Source organism: Meleagris gallopavo, chromosome Z (assembly GCF_000146605.3).
Source record: "Meleagris gallopavo isolate NT-WF06-2002-E0010 breed Aviagen turkey brand Nicholas breeding stock chromosome Z, Turkey_5.1, whole genome shotgun sequence".
Lineage (NCBI taxonomy): Eukaryota > Metazoa > Chordata > Aves > Galliformes > Phasianidae > Meleagris > Meleagris gallopavo.
In genome coordinates, this window is record NC_015041.2 from 17,672,580 (window position 1) to 17,689,335 (window position 16,756).

At 40.5% G+C, this 16,756-nt stretch overlaps 2 protein-coding genes across 2 annotated transcripts in view; both read left to right on the forward strand.

Moving 5' to 3' along the window:
* The window catches only part of LOC104914906 (zinc finger SWIM domain-containing protein 6-like), a 537,827-nt gene that overhangs the window by 334,055 nt on the left and 187,016 nt on the right, over nt 1-16,756 (forward strand). The gene's annotated exons all lie outside the window — the stretch shown is intronic.
* Nucleotides 1-16,756, forward strand: part of LOC104914911 (zinc finger SWIM domain-containing protein 6-like) — a 490,619-nt gene that overhangs the window by 304,583 nt on the left and 169,280 nt on the right. The gene's annotated exons all lie outside the window — the stretch shown is intronic.

Sequence of the window (16,756 nt, forward strand, 5' to 3'; positions counted from 1 at the left end):
AAAAAAAAAAAAAAAAAAAGATGCTGATAAAAGACTAAATGCATAAATGTATTCAAAAAAATGGGAAAGAATCAGCAGGAAGAGGAAGAATACTAAGCTGACCGATCTGCACAAGCACAACTGAAGGGGCAGTTCTTTCAATTGGTTTCCGGTCTCTGTGACAAAGTTTAACTCTCAGCACATTAAAATATGATAGCCTTGGCAGCCTAGACAATGCATCAGCTTGACACAGAACATCCCTATGTTTGTTTTTATCTGTGTCATATTTTGGTAACTCAGACTCTGCAGTACTGCTCCTGATTGCCACCAAATTGTCATCTGAAAAGGTTATTGAACTGTACTCTGAATGTAACAGCAGCAGCATCTATACTGCACTGCATATTGTGAAGCTTAATGAGTGCTCTTAATGAGCTTTCAAAGATCATCAAAACAAAGTAACTACCTCATCAGCCCATAGGAAAAGTGAAATTAAAATAAGGAATCAGTATGTGTGGGGGTGACTGTTCACATGCATTAATTTCATCTGCCATTTCTCTGCATGTTTCTTTCAATTCTGTAATGAAGCAATTTCAGAACAGACATTTAAGGTTACATCTGCAGCTACATTTTAAAACTACCAATTTAAAGTTCTAAAGAGCCACATCCTTAATTTCCAAATTCAGTTAAATATGAGAAATATTTATACATACATTTATTACTTCTACCATTATCCTATGGTAAATTGAATCATATACTAGAGATACTCCAGCTGATCAAAAGAATAAGAATTAATCATTCAGAAACACAGAAACCTGCAAGCCTACCATGCCAGTCAGCAACACAATGGTGAGATCATTATACTTCTAGATTTTTGTGACCTCTTAACATCATGATGGGCCTATCAAAAAACTTCCTGTCTAAAACAAATTCCCATTCCTCCTTTTTTTTCTCTCTGAATCTTTAAATATCTACTACCAGTTCAATTTTTACAATTTTTTCCCCACACTTCTTGCTGCATATTGCCATGAAGAGCCTTCATAATCAAGAAGCACAGTAATTCTCCAGACTGGTTGTTGTCATACCTGTTTCTTTGTTACTATAGAATGTGCTTTAAATTCTCAGCTCAGACAGTGAATTTCAGACTTCTCTTCTGGGCAATTCATTTATGAATTAACTCCACTCTTTTGTCTTCTGCTTGGAGTTAAGCCTTTTTTCCTGCTTTGACACCAGGCTGTACAGACATTTCTGGGTTGTATTCTGCACTTTATCAAAATGTCATAAAATCCCTGACAATCTTGTTTCTCAACATCTGTTTTAGCAGCAGTACAGAAAATTAGTTGATTATTCACTGGGCCTGTGGTTATCTTCATCTTTTCTTGAGAGATTCTCAACTGCTTTGTGCAGAGGACACCCCACCCAGGGTCACTGTAGGTCAGCCCTGACTGGATGAAGCTGTTGAAAGCACATTATACAATTTCATCAAAATCTGAATCTGAAGGAAAAAAAATGTTTTATTCTCAGCACTGAAAAACAGGAATGCAAATCTTGAATTCAATTCAAGGACAGTTGAAAACATCTGTCATCTAGAGGTATGAGAAATATGAATCGCAGGAGGGCATTTCCCCAAGTGGTAGCTAAAGACAGTTAAATAAATCTCAATGGGATATTTCATCAAGGAAAAATGGCTCCATGGAAACATTAATTTCAAATTAAGTTTGCTTCAACCATTCCAAAATAATGTTTCAATTTTAGAGAACACAGAATTAGTATCAAAACAAAAACAAAACATCTCATCTCAACAGAAATGAGTTTCCAAAGTTTGCTTGACTAAGAACACCGAAATGTATTGTTTTCATTAGATTCTGAATTGATAACGATATTTTTTGAACTGTAGGATTGCAAATATAAAGCAACATCCGATCCAGCTGAAGTTCTTATTGTACCAAGGTGCTCTACTTATGGAAGCTGCAAATATTATGCCCTTATCTGCGAACATCCTTTGCACCAAGCATTAGGGATCTCCCCTTACTCTCTAGAGAATGCAAAAGAAGCAAACATCTAGTGTTGTATTCACAGACAATAGCAGAAATGAGAAGGAAGGTTTCTAAATACCATTACTTACCCACATTCATTCCCAAAGAAACTTTGACATCACCATAGGTCTGAATGAAAAAGGCGACACGATCCTTTCCTAGAACACCAAATCAACCATCTATGACTAGTCATGACTTCATGTAATTATTTTCATAAATTTCTCCATTTTCTCAAGATTGCATTTGTCCAGAAACGTTCCTAGAACTTTGGAGACAAGGATGACAGGTTATGCATAGCTACACAAAATAAGGAAACTGGTGAAGATTAAGCACAGAAATGGTTCTGGCCTTAAGTATAACGTAGGTCTAATCTCAGTGAAACCAGTTCCGCCCTATTTTGATATTAGGAAGAAGGTTTGCAGATGACACTAAAACAGGAGGTGCTTTTGACTCTCTGGAGGGATCTAGATAGACTGGAGCACTGGGCAATCAGCAGTAGCAAGAAATTCTTTCTGGGTACATAAGCATAGATGGGAGCTGAGCAGCTGGGGAGCAGCACAGAAGGAAGGGACCTGGAATTGCTGGTGCCAGCTGCTCAGCATGAGCCAGCAGTGTGCCCTGGCAGCCAAGGTGCAAACTGGATCTTCGGGTGCATTGTCTGCACAGCCAGACAAGTAAAAGAGGAGATTCTTATGCTGTACTAAGCATTGGTGCATCCTCACCTTCTGGGCTCCACAATATAGAAAGAAAGTGGATGCCCTTGATCACATCCAGAACAGGCAATGCACCTGGTATCACGGCTGGAAGGCAAGTCCTGTGAGGAGAGGCTGAGGGCACACATGTGGCCCAGTCTGGAGAAGTGGAAATTGAGAGGCAACCTCACTGCATCCTGCAGCTCTCTGAGAAGGGGAAGCAGAGGGAGGTGCCAGGTTCTGCTGCTGGGAGCCAAGGGCAGTACAGGAACAGCACAAAGCTGACAAGGAAGGATCAGGGCACTGAAAAACATTTCTTCACTGTGAGGGTGGTCAAAAACAGGACCAGGCTTCCTAATGAAGTGATTAATGTCCCATGCCTGTCAGTGTTCAAAAGGCATTTGGACAGTGCCCTCATAACATGCTGTAGGTTATGGTTGGCCCCGAAATGGTCAGGCAGTTGGACTGGGTAATCTTTGAAGACCCCTTCCAAATGAATGTTCTATTCTATGCTATTCTGTTGTATTCTACGCTATGCTATGCTATGCTATGCTATGCTATGCTATGCTATGCTATGAGTGCAGAAATACTATTAGTAGTAACTAGGAGCTTTGACTACCAACAGAGGTTAAAGAGGCAGCACACAGGAAGGATTCAAAGGAGCAGCCAGGACAAGACCTAGGAGAAGTAATTTGCAAAAAAGTATGGAGCCAAATCCCCAGGAACACTCAAATATACAGAGGAAGGAGACCAGAAATAAATTATTCAATGTGCTGCCTAGATCTTGTAGTGGAACTGAGCTTGTGTACACTGCATTCCACAGCAATATTCCAAACATGCTTTGTACGAATTACAGCAGCTCAAAGTAAAGCCATGTTGTACTTCTACACCTATGGAGACCACTACCAATAGCTATGTATCTCCCATATTTTATAAAGAAAGCAAACTTACTTTATAAATATATCAGGATAAACTATATGCAACTTGCTTCCTATAGTTTGTCCTTAAAGGGATAAAAAGAATATCCACTGAGAGGCAGGGAAAGAAACAGGGATGTGCTCAAATCACTGGACAATTTGGAAGATGCTCCATGTTTAAGGCCAAGCAGATCACAGACTCTTGTGTATCCCATAGAATCACAGAATGGCTTACATTTGAAGGGTATTCAAAGACCATCTAGTTCCAATCCTCCTGCTGTGGGCAGAGCTGCCACCTATCAGATCAGGCTGCCAAAGCTGGCCTTGAATGCCTGCAGGGATATGGGGCACTCACAGCTTCTCTGGGCAGCCTGTGCCAATGCCTCACCACTCTCCAACATCTAACCTAAACCTCTCTTTCAGTTTAAAGCCATTCCCCCTTGCCCTATCACTATCAGACCATGTAAAAAGTTGATTTCCCTTCTCTTTATAAGCTCCTGTTTATAAATACTGGAAGGCCACAGTAAGGTTCCCCCAAGCCTTCTCTTCTCCTAGCTGAACAAGCCCTGTTTCCTCAACCTTTCTTCATAGGAGAGATGATGCTCCAGTCCTCTGATCATCTCTGTGGCTCTTCTGCACCTCCTAAAACAGTTCCATGTCTCTCTTGTGTTGGGGGGCCCAGAACTCCCTACAAAGCCCTGTAGCACATCCAGAGCTTCAGAGCTCTTGTCTCCGAATGCTATTTCACAACCAGAGCAGGTAGGCAGTTACTTCTTGTCTAAGTCAGACTGCAGGAATGCAGAGCATGTGGATACAAATCAGTCCGTGCTAACTTGTCTTGAGCCAGTAGCTCTGAAAACATGTAAAAGCACTTGTTTGGAGGACAGTGTCTATGCTAGTAAAGTCCAGTTGATATATGCAGACACATGCATACTGGTGTGCTACAGTGACTCACAGGAACTGTATGAATGATTAACTTGTGCATGGCTGGCCTAGAATATGTTAAGCAAATGACCATGCTTTGAGGAGCTACAACTTGATTTAAATGTCCATCTCTTGCCTGCTCTCATTGAAAATGGAGATGATGGTCCTTCCTGTCTGCTCTGAAGTAGGATACGAGCTGATATTTTTCCCCAGGAAAAAAACAGACACTAGAAAATTAACTTGCAGAATAGAGGGCTGCAGGTCAGGATACTGAAAACTGAGTGCGGGAATATAGCTGTGCGAATGCCACACTCCCAGAGCTGCACACTGAAGCAGGAGGAAGGAGATGAACAGCTGGTTTGCTTTAAGATATGTATTTTTATCATTTGTCAAACTTCACAGCTTCTTGCTACTCAGTGGATGTTGTGGGGGTGGATGGAAGAACATCGTGACCATCTTCATGAACCTCATAACCTTTCAGACAGATGGGTAACGATGTTCTGAGAAAAGGGCTGCAGCTCTGCCTGAACCACAAGAACTAATCAGCTCTTGAAGAGGGGTCAGACAATATAGACCCAGCCCAAATTCACCCAGGGATTGTTTTATTACTGTGGTACAAAGCTTTGGAAACTAATTGAAATAGAACAAAACTGCAGTTCTGCATGAAGAAAGACAACAACAAGTAGCCTTTTCTTCAAGCTCTTTGGAAAGACAAATTCAGTGTATGCACAGCTTCCATTGTCAGCAGTCTTCACTATGGCTATCTTAGAGTAAGAGAATACAAGATTTAAAAGCCAGAAATGTCCCCAAAATACCACCACACTGAAGCAGGAACTTTCATGATTTCATTTGCACACATGTTCATGAGCCATGTCACTTCCCATTAATCAGTTCATATAAAAAAGAAAAAGCCTGTTTTCACCAATCACCATTTGGTAATGCTATATTGACATCAAAACTATTCACAACTGTATTTGTAAATGTGAATACTGAATATATTATCTTCTGAAAAGATTCTGTTTAAAGCAAAAACTGAATTTGTACAGTTTCTTCTATAGAGATTGTGAGAAAGTTATTATTATAAATGTTTCTATGCAGTGTGTGCACGTGCGTATTATAAGTTTTAGTGTTTTTGTTGTTGTTGTTTGTTTGTTTTTTAATGAGCTAACAATTTTCTCTTTTCAAATCTTACTCCAACTAAGCAAGTTTCTCAGGGCATTTCCTTTTATGTACAGCTTCTAAATAAAGCAGTCTTCTATCCTGTATCTCCCTTGATTCTTATCAGATTCTTGTAAATGCTACGTACAATCTGCACTCCAGACAGAAAATTACAAAATCCCTGCCTGTGTTGTATTTTAAGTTATAAACCTTAAAACTATTCTTTGGAGAATTGGTAGAGCAACATAACATCAGAATGACAAAGTATCTGAAATCTTTTTATGATCAGTTTTACAGTGAAGAAAGGACATTGTTCATACAAACAGTGATGACAGACATGACAGAAAAATTGGCTAGCATCTAAGGTTAAAAATGCAGATTTCTACTCTACATTTCTACTTTGCATTTTATTTTTTATGATTTTCTGTGCATATCTAGTTTGTATCACATACTTACCCTTTTATCACCATATTTCAATACAACTAATTTCCTTTACCCCACATTAAACTTTGGGTGTTGACATATTACATTTCCACAGGAGCAGAAGGGAACCTTTTAGCTGTTCTACCAGTTGCAGCCCCAAGTTTATTTGGGAATAAAGGCAAGACCAATACTAGTCAGAGGTCAGGGCAGAGCAACCATGAAATGGTAGAGTTCTCAATTCTTGGTGAAGTAAGGAGGGAAGTCAGCAAAACTCCTACCTTGGACTTTTTGAGGGAAGACTCTGAGCTATTCAAGGCATTGGTAGGGAAAATCCCTTGGGAATCTGTCCTGAAGGGTAAAGTAGTCCAGGAAGACTGAATGGTCCTCAGGAAGGAAAACTTAAAGGGATAGGAGCAGGTTGTCCCCCTATGTATGTCCCCCTATATATTTCCCCCTATATGACCTGGAGGGGAGGAAGTCTGGCATGGATGAACTGGGAACTTTTGCTCAGACTCCAGAAGAAAAAGAGTGTCTATCTCCTAAGGAAGAAGGGATAAGCATTTTGAGGAGAGTACCAACAAGTTGCTAGGACATGCAATGAGAAATATTAGAAAGGTAAAAGCTCAGCTTGAACTCAACCTGGCCACTGTAGGAAAGGACAACAAAAAAAATTTTTATACTAATATATTAACAGTAAGAGGAGGGCTAGGAAGGATCTCCATCCTTTGCTAGAGGTGACAAGAAAAGTAACCACTGAGGATAAGGAAAAGGATGAGGTTCTCAATGCCTTCTTTAGATCTGTTTTTAATAGTGAGACTAGTTATCCTTGGTGTACTCTACACTGACTTGGAAGTCTAAGATGGTGAACAGAATAAAACACCTAAAATTCAAGTGGAGACAGAAATCTGCTACTTCATCTAGACTGTCACAAGTCCACATGACCAGATGGGATTCACATGAGGGTGCTGAGAGAACTGGTGGAGGTGACTGCAAAGTCACTTTCCACAATCTATCAGTGATCATGGTCAACCGGAGAGGTCCCAGAGCATTAGAGGCTTGCCAATATTACTCCCACCTACAGGAAGGGTGATAAAAAAGATCTGGAGAACTATAAGCCTGTCAGCCTGACCTCGGTGTCAGGGAAGGTTATGGAGCAGATCATCTTAAGGGACATCACACAGCATGTGCAGGACAGCCAAGGGACTAGGTCTAGCCAGCACAGGTTCATGAAAGGCAGGTCCTGCTCAACCAATCTGTTCTCCTTCTGTGATTGTGTGACCCACCTGCTGGATGAGGGAAAGGCTGTTGACACAATCTACCTCGTCTTTAGCAGAGTCTTTGCCACTGTCTCACACAGTATTCTCCTGGAGAAACTGTCAGCCTGCGGCTTGGACATGTGCACCCTTTGCTGGGTAAAGAATTGGCTGGATGGCTGGGCCCAGGAAGTGGTGGTGAATGGAATTAAATCCAGCTGGCAGTTGGTCATGAGTGGTGTTCTCCAGGTTTTGGTATTGGGGCCTGTCCTGGTCAATATCTTTACTGACGATCTGGATGAGGGCATTGAGTGCCCCTCAGTAACTTTGCAGATAACACCAAGTTGGCAGGAGGTGTTGATCTGCTGGGGGTAGGAAGGGATCTGGAGGGTCTGAACAGGGTGGATAGCAGGGCTGAGGCCAATGGTATGAAGTTCAAGAAGACCATGTGCTGGATCCTGCACTTTGGCCACAACTAAAGGCTTGGAGCAGAGTGGCTGGAAGACTGTGTAGAGGAAACAGACCTGAGGATATTGGTCAATGCTTATGGCTGAACATAAGCTAGCAGTGTGCCAGGAAGCCATGAAGGTCAGTGGCAACCTGGCTTGTATCATAGCATTGCCAGCAGGAGCAGAGAAGTAGTTGTCTCTCTGTACTCAGTACTGATGAGAATACTGAGTACAGTGTTGTGTTCAATTCCTTACCACAAGAAAGACATAGAGGCTTTGGAGCATGTCCAGAGAAGGGCAATGAAGCTCCAAGGGGACTGGAGCACAAGTCTTATGAGGATTGGTTAAGGGAGCTGGGATTGTTTAGTCTGCAGAAGAGGCAGGGAGAGGTTGTGGTGAGGTGGGAATCGGCCTCCTCTCCCAGATAACTAGCAATAGGAAGAGAGGGAATGGCCTCAAGTTGCACCAGGGGAGATTCAGGTTGGATGTTAGGAAAAAATTTTCTCCAAAAGGGGAAAATTCAGGCTCTGGAATAAGCTGCCCAGGGAGGTGATTGAGTCACTATCCCTGAGGGGTTTTCAAGGGAAGTGTAGCTGTGCTATTAAGGAACACAATTTAGATTGGTGGCAGGAGGACAGTTGGACTGGCTGATCTTAGAAGTCTTTTCCAAAATTAATGGTTCTATGATTCTGTATTCCTAGTGTGGAAGAAAAGAGAGAAACCAGGCTGAAATCATGAAGTGCAATTGCTTTTCACAAGAACTCATCTCAGATGCCTGGGTTACTTTAGGAGAGATTTAGATTGGATACCAGAAAGAATTTCTTCACAGAAAGGCTGGTCAGGTATTGTAACACGCTGCCGAGGGAAGTGGAGGAACCATGAATATGGTACTTTGGAAGACAGTTTAGTGATGGTCTTGGTAGTGTCAGGCAGTGGTTAGACTTGATGGTCTTAAGAACCTTTTCTATCCCATGATTTATGATTTTATTAATACAGGCTGTGCAAAGAGTGTTATGAGAGTAGCCCTGACAAGAAGATTTTGGGGTTCTGCACCTTCCCTACTAAGACAAAGAGAGCTGGATTGCTCTGTTCGGAGAAGTGTCCAGGGAGACACTGTAGCAGTCTTCCAGTACCTAAAAGAGGCCTACAGGAAAGATGGGGACAGATTCTTTATCAGGGAGTGTATAGTGAGGTTGAGGGGTTAAACAAAAAGAAGGCAGTTTTCAATTAGGTATTACAAAGAAATTATTCACTAAGAGGGTGTTGAAGTACAGGAACAAACTGCTCAGAGAAGCTATGGATGCCCCATCCCTGGAGATGTTAGAAGCCAGGTTGGATGAGTGTAGCAAAGATGCCTCTGCCCTTGGCAGAAGAGTTGGTTCCAGATGATCCTTAAGGTCCATTCCAACCCAAACTATTTTCTTATTCTATGATAAGTTATGAAGTGGATGAAATGTTTTGCTACACATCCTCAAGAAGCTTAAAATATACAATAAGTTCTTAGACCTCTTCAGAGTAATCTTGTTAAACCAGGAAAATAATTTAACCGTTATGCACCCCAGTTTGGCTGGTTAACCTAGGACTAATAAAATACCTGTATAGACAGGATACTCAGGATTAGTTGCCTGAAAGTTACAAGGCAATCTTAAATGACAATAATCTTATGAATTAACAGTCTGCTGTTGATCATATCGTAAATTTAGATCTGTTCCACTTTGAAATATCTCATTTTTCTTTCTTTAATTATTTTTTTTAATGTTACTTTTCCTCATTATTTTGTTTTTAATTTTCTACTGACAACAGAAGATTGTGCTTTGCTGGCTGGAAGACCCATTCTATCCATTTATGAGATTGGTCATTCTTGGTTACAAACAGCATGAAAATATTCTTTGAGAAATAGCAATTTTAAGTTACTGTATTACAAGGCATAAGATTAAAAATGATTTTGCCATCGATATGTTAGAAATTGTTTTGTTATTAATCTTAGTACCCAATTTACATAGAGTAATGTTAATGAATGTGAAAGCACACACAAAACAAAATAAATATTTTTCGTAATTCCTCTGTAAATTTTCAGGTTTCTCTGAACCATTCTTATTCATGCCTGTTATAACAAGATGTCAGTGAGCAATTTCATCTAAGGCAGACATATTTGAAGATGCATTATTAATAAATTTCTGACTTTTTTTCCTGTGAAAGACACAAAAAAAACTTGAATTGTTAGGAAGAGGAAGAAGATAAATATCTTCAATTTAAGTGTATCTTTCCTGTCTACCTTCTTGTGTATCCTTTCATAACATACACAGACATTATGTCTGTTCTAGTAAAAAAATCATTTAAAATGTAGCTATATACCTAATTTTATAAATAGGTAAGTTTCGGAGAATTTTCAGAGAAAATATTAGCATAAATTCCAAACAGAGTTTTTAATTTTCACAATATCACAATAAAGTATTTCGAAAATAGCCTAAGATTTTCTTATGTTGCTCCCCATGCTTAGGTTTTTGTGATCTTTCAGTACTTAGCTAAAGCCAAGTTTAGAAAATGTCCCCAGTTGCAAAAATAAACAAACATGAAACACTAGTGAGTACAAACCCTTCTCCCTGAGCTATTTAATATACCAGGCTCTCTTGTTTAACCCTACATGGCTACATCTTGGCAGACATCTCTACACATAATAAAATTTCCTGGATGAAGTGAAGTTAAGCTCAGAAATGTTAAGTCAGAGAAGCAGACCGTACACAGAAACACACATTCCTACTGCTCAAAGCTCCTCATCCTCATTTTTGGTCAACACAATCCATAGTTATGTGTCAGTGCAAACAACATCCCTTTTTTTAAAGTGTTGAAACTGGCAGCTGAATCGCTTCCATTAACTTATGAGTCATCTTTGATTTCTAGCTTGCAATTAGTTTGAGACTATTTTTGTTTTCACTCGCTGCTTCCTCTAATTTTCTCATACTGATTTGGTCAAAGAAGGGGGAAAAAAAAAAAAGACACATAAGCAAACAAATAAAAGCTGTTTTACATAATGAGTATATTTAAAGGAGTCATTACTTCTCAGTTTCATAACACCTCACCTCTTTAAAGAAGCATCCCCAGGCATGCTCTTTAAAGTTTGAGTTGTATTTGCAGCACTTTTCTGTATTCTGGAAGATCAGGTTCTTGCATACTGATTGTTTTCTGAAATTTTTTCTCATGTTGTTAAGTTCTCCTTACAAGCTAGAATCCCTAAGAATTTGTGCCTGACAATTTTTTTTACTTTCTACTATGAGGTTACAGCATTGATCAATAAGGAAAAAGCACCTGATGTCATCTACATAGGCTTGTGCAAAGCATATGATGCTGTCCCACGCTACATCCTTGTCTCTAGATGGAAGAGGCATGGATTGGGCAGATGGGACTCTTGGTGAATAAGAAATAGGCCAAATAGTCACATTCAAAGAGCTTAATTTCCAGATCAATGACTCGGTGTCTAGGTGGAAACCAGTGATGAGTGGCCTTTTCCAGAAATCAGTTCTAGGATCAGTGTTTTTAATATTTTTGTCAGCCACATGAACAATGCGATCGAGTGCACCCTGAACAAATTTGCCAATGACATCAAGCTGTCTGGTGTGGTCAGTATGTTGAAGGGAAGGGATGCATCCAGAGGGACCTTGACAGATTTAAGAGTCATGCTTGTGCTAATCTCACACAGATCAACAAGTGAAAAGTGGAAGGTCCTGCAGAGGTATCAGGGCAATCCTAGAGACAAATTCAATCTACGTGTAGAATGGTTGGAGAGCAGTCCTGAGGAGAAGGACTTGGAGATCTTAGTTGATGAGAAGCACAACACAAGTGAGTGATATCCGCTTGCAGCCCAGAAAGCCAACTATATCCAGGGTTGCATCAAAAGAAGTCAGACCAATAGGGCCAGGGAGGAGATTGTCCCTCTCTGCTCTCATGCCACCTGGAGTACTGCTTTCAGCTGTAGACACTCAGCATAAGGACATGGAGCTGCTAGAGAGAGTCCAGAGGAGCATCACAAGGATGATCAGAGGGTTGAAGCACCTCCCTGTGAGGACAGGCTGAAGGAGTTGGAGTTGTGCAGCTTGGAGAAGTGAAGGCTTCAGGTAAACCTTATAATGGCCTTTCAGTACTTAAAAGGGGCCTACAGGAATGCTGGAAAGGCATTCTGTCAGGAAGTGTAGTGAGCAAACAAGTGACAATAGTTTTAAACTAAAGGGGGATAGGTTAAGATTATATATTAGTTAGAAAATCTTTACTATAAAGATTGTGAGACAGGCTGTCTAGAGAGACTGTGAATTCCCCAGTCCTAAAAGTGATCAAGGCCAGGTTGGACGGTGCTTTGGGCAACTTGATCTAGTGGAAAGAGTTTCTGCTCATGGCAGAAGGTTGGAAATAGGTGCTCTTTAAGGTTCCTTCCAACCCAAACCAATCTATGAGTCATTCTATGATTTTTGTGATTCTTGAGGATTTCAACTTCAGGGATACTCTCAACCAGCTTTAAACTATTGTACTGCATATTCTACACCACTCAATTTACACTCAGCTCTAACTGACATGTCTCTGTAGAACTTTCCTGTCGTTCTCACCTCTGACTATTTACCACAAATATTACTGCACACTCTTTAGAGAGAGCTTTAAAAGAAGCACAAATGCACATGTCTATACCATCTACAATGTACACATAACACAATTCCTCTGTGTGTACTCGCAGCAATCCCATTCTCTTCACAGAGTAAGCATATTCCCCTCCTTTCTGGATCTACAGTTATATGAGTTCCATTTTACAGAAGCCTGAAAACCACATTCAATTCTCAGTGAAAAGAATAGTCATCTCTTTATAATCACATTTCCATCAGACACTGCCAATTGCTTTTTATCCTTTCAGTACAGAATTTCCAAACACTGCGTAGCACATGGCCATCACTAAAAGGCTGTTCTTCATTTTAATGAGCTGTCCTCACCACAGAATGTATTTATTTCATTTTCCATTTTACAACACTAACTCTTCAAACTCTGGTAACATATTTTATACTTCATGTAGCTTTTACCCCACTTTTCAGCCTGTGGTATAAGAGTTGCCTTCAAGGCTAAATCACAGAATCACACAAAATCACAGGTTGTTAAGGCTGGAAGGAGATTCAAGAAGTCATCTCTCCAACCCCCTGCTCAAGCAGGTACACCAAGAGCAAGTTGCCCAGGACCACATTCAGGTGGCTTTTGAAGATTTCCAAGGAAGAAGACTCCACAAAAGCATTGGGTAACGTATTCTAACACTTTGTCACTTCACAGTAAAGTGCTTCCCAATGTTTAGAGAGTTTGTTCCTGTTGTCTCTTCCCTAGCACTGGCTACAACTGAAAATAACATTGTTCCATCTTATTTGTACTCTCCTTTCAGATATCTATAGACATTGATAAGATTCCTCTGAGCACTCTCTTGTCCAGACAGAACCGTTCCAGCTCTCTTCAGATGTCATAGAAAAGGTGCTCCTGTCCCTTCACCACCTTGGTGTCCCTCCACTGGACTCCTTCCAGAATGTCATCTCTCCTGTGTTGGGTGGCCCAGAATTGGACATTGCTTCAGATGTTGCCTCAGAATTGCTGAGTAGAGGGAACCTGCTGGTGATACTTTGCCTAATGCAGTCAAGAATACCATTAGTGTTCTTAGCAGTTACAACATATTGCTGACTGCTATTCATTTTAGTGTCTACCAGGACTCTGATGTCCTTTTCTGCAGAGCTGCTTTCCACCTGAGTGGCCCTCAACGTGTATTGATGCCTCCCAAGGGTACAGAACTCTGAACTTCTTGTTGAACTTCATACAGTTCCAATCATCCTACCTCTCCAGCCTGTCAAGTTCCCTCTGGAAGGCTATGCAGTCTGTCAGTAGGATGGCCATTCCCTGCAGTTTCTTGTTATCTATGAATTTACTGAGGGTGCACTCAATCCCATTATCCAGATTATCAGTGAAGATGTTAAAAAAGACTGGACCCAGTACCAGTTCCTGGAATACTCTGCTCATTATTGACCTCCAACTACCTAGACGTTGCACTATTGAACAATATCCTCTAGGTTCAGCCATTTGGCAATTTTTGTTTCACCTTACTGTCCTCTCATCCATCCCATATAAGGATCTTATGTGAGATAGTGTCAAAGGCCTTCCTGAAGTCAAAGAAGACAATATCCATTGGTCCCCTCTCATCCTTCAGGCTGGTCACTTCATGATAGAAGCTCATCTGGTTGGTCAGACATTATTTTCCCTTGTTGAATCCATCCCAACCACTACTCTCCTCTCCTTTATGTGTCTATTTGAAAATGCAGGCATTTCCTTGCTAGTCTGCCCAAGCTGGAGGTGACCCTGCACAAGCCTCATATTGTTGATTTTGTGATACTTCCCTGTCACACCACTCCATGCCCCTTGCTCACCAGCCCTCTGGATCACTCCCTCACAGGGAATCTGGTGCTGCTGAATTTCTTGCAAAAAATCAGGAAATTCACCAAGGAATTCCAAGCATGTTGCATGAAAGAAGGAGTTAGGGGAACAGCAATAATCAAAACACAAGTCTAAATATTTAGACAGTCCTTGTAAAGATGAAGAAATTAGGGATAATTGTGGGAAGCAAATTCTGTGAGTGCTTTTTCTTCTCCTTAGTGCATTTTAAGTAGAAGGCGGCAGTAGAAAAAAAAAAAAAAAAGAAAGTAATTAGTCCTGAGAACACTTGAGTGACTTCAGAATTTTCTTCATACTAAGTGAAGAATTCATGCATAGATGATGAAATGCTTGGAGTTCCAAGACTCCCATAGTACTTTGATTAGCATAATTACATCAGGCGCTGCGTTCACCAGGCCCCTGCAGTGGGCCATGGGGTTAGGAAGTGAGCCCACAGCTCAGTGACTAGTTCCTTTCTCCTACAGAATGAGTTTTAGGAAGTAACCAGGTCTGATCTTGCCAACCTCATCCCTTTGCCTTTCCCTTGCAGGATGGAGGGAATAAGCACAACAGCCCCAGTAGGTCTTTGCTCTGCTTCTACCCTGAGCAGCCTTGATATAGCGGTTGGCAACCCTGTCCATGGCAGAGGGTTGGCACTGGATGATTGTTAAGATCGCCTCCAACCTAAGCTGTTCTATGGGTCTGTCATCTTTGAGGTCCCTTCCGACCCAACCATTCTGTGATCTGCATGACCTATAGCCTTACACCTGCCAGCAAAATCTATTGTTGAACAATTTTAAGGTCAAGTTCTCTAGAGTAGCTATTATTTTTAATGAGACATTCATTAAATACTATGAGCTTTCTTCAGAATTATCTCACTTTTGCTGCATTTCATTAACAACAAGCGACCTCAGAAACTGGAATGTCCTTCTCCCCCAAACAATAGACTCCTATAATTTTCAGAACTATCTCCCTAACTGAAAAAGTTGAATTTCTACTTCTCTCTCTTACCCAAATCATCATAGTGACAGGGCCTCAGATGAACACTGGACAAAAACTCTGTCTGATTTTAAGCAGATAAGAATAGAATGGAGCTGGGGATACGGGAAAAAGAAAAAAGATAGTGAACATCATGAGCTATAGCTAAAAATCTAAATGATGTACTTATATTTACACAATGAAATATGGAGAAGTATTTAAAGGAAGACCCTGTAAACAAACTTTATATGAATTTCTCCATGAGGCCTTATTATAAGGAAAATCCTCCAATAATTTTCAGTTCTGCTTGATGCTAACTTTATTTCTATAAGTGCTTCCACTGCTAAATAAATACCAGCTGAGAAAGTTTCACACTTCAAGAAAACTCGCAATATGTTCTCAAAGTTGCATAGGAGCACAATATTACATTCTTCTTTATTACGCTCAGTAGGTTATGACACTGTACAAGACTTTAATAAAAACAGCTGGTTGTCTATTTCTGGTATCCAAAGATGGATGCTTTTCTGAAAATTAGATGGTGAAGAATGGAAGGAATGATGAAAGAAGAATAATAATTTATATTTCCAATTACAATTATAGACAAAAATAAAAAAGTCAATACTATTATCTTAGTCACATTCTTCAGACCATTTACTTAATTATTAGAATTCATTCATTTTCAAAATCTTCAGATTAGTTGATGAGGCCAAATTTGGATTTATCTTCTTGTACTAATTGTTTGCAGTTTCAAAAAATCCAAATATGTGTTTAAAAAAAAAGAGGTTTAAGAAAACCTTTGTTAAATAACTTCAGAAAAACCTAACAGAGCTCTTGGGGAGAGTTCAGCAAAGGGAAAAAAGATGATGGAGTGTATCTCTTCATCATAGCAGAAAGCCTAACAGCCACCAAAAAGAGGTTAATTGCAGTGATTCTGAGAGAAGAGTAAGTGGGCACAATGAAACACTAGACACAAAGGTTCTCTCTGAACACTGGGAAATAATTATTGTATAGATGATCAAGCAGTGGAACAACTGAGTGCTCCTCAGTAAATCAGCTCACAACATCAAATTGGGAAGTGTTGATCTGCAGAGGGATCTAAATAGGCTGCACTAATGAGCTGTACCCAGCTGTATGGCATTCAACAAGCTAAAAGCCAGACATTGCTCCTTAGCCGTAACAGCCTTGTGAAGTGGTGCAGGCTCGGGGACGATCAGTTTGAAAGTTGCCGAGCAGAAAAAGACCTGCTGGTGCTGATCAAAATCCATCTGAACACAAGCCAGCCATGTGCCAAGTGGACCAAGAAGACCAGTGGTCTCCTAGCCTGCATTAGAAATCATGTGGCCAGCAGGACTTGGGAAGTGATTGTATTTCTGCCCAGTGATACAGAACACACTTCAAGTGCTGTGGCCAGTTTCAGGACCCTTGCTTCAAGTAGAGTATGGAGATTCTGGAACTCATTTAGAGAAGATCAACAAAACTGCTGAAGGGACTGAAAAACAAGAACTGTGAGTGACA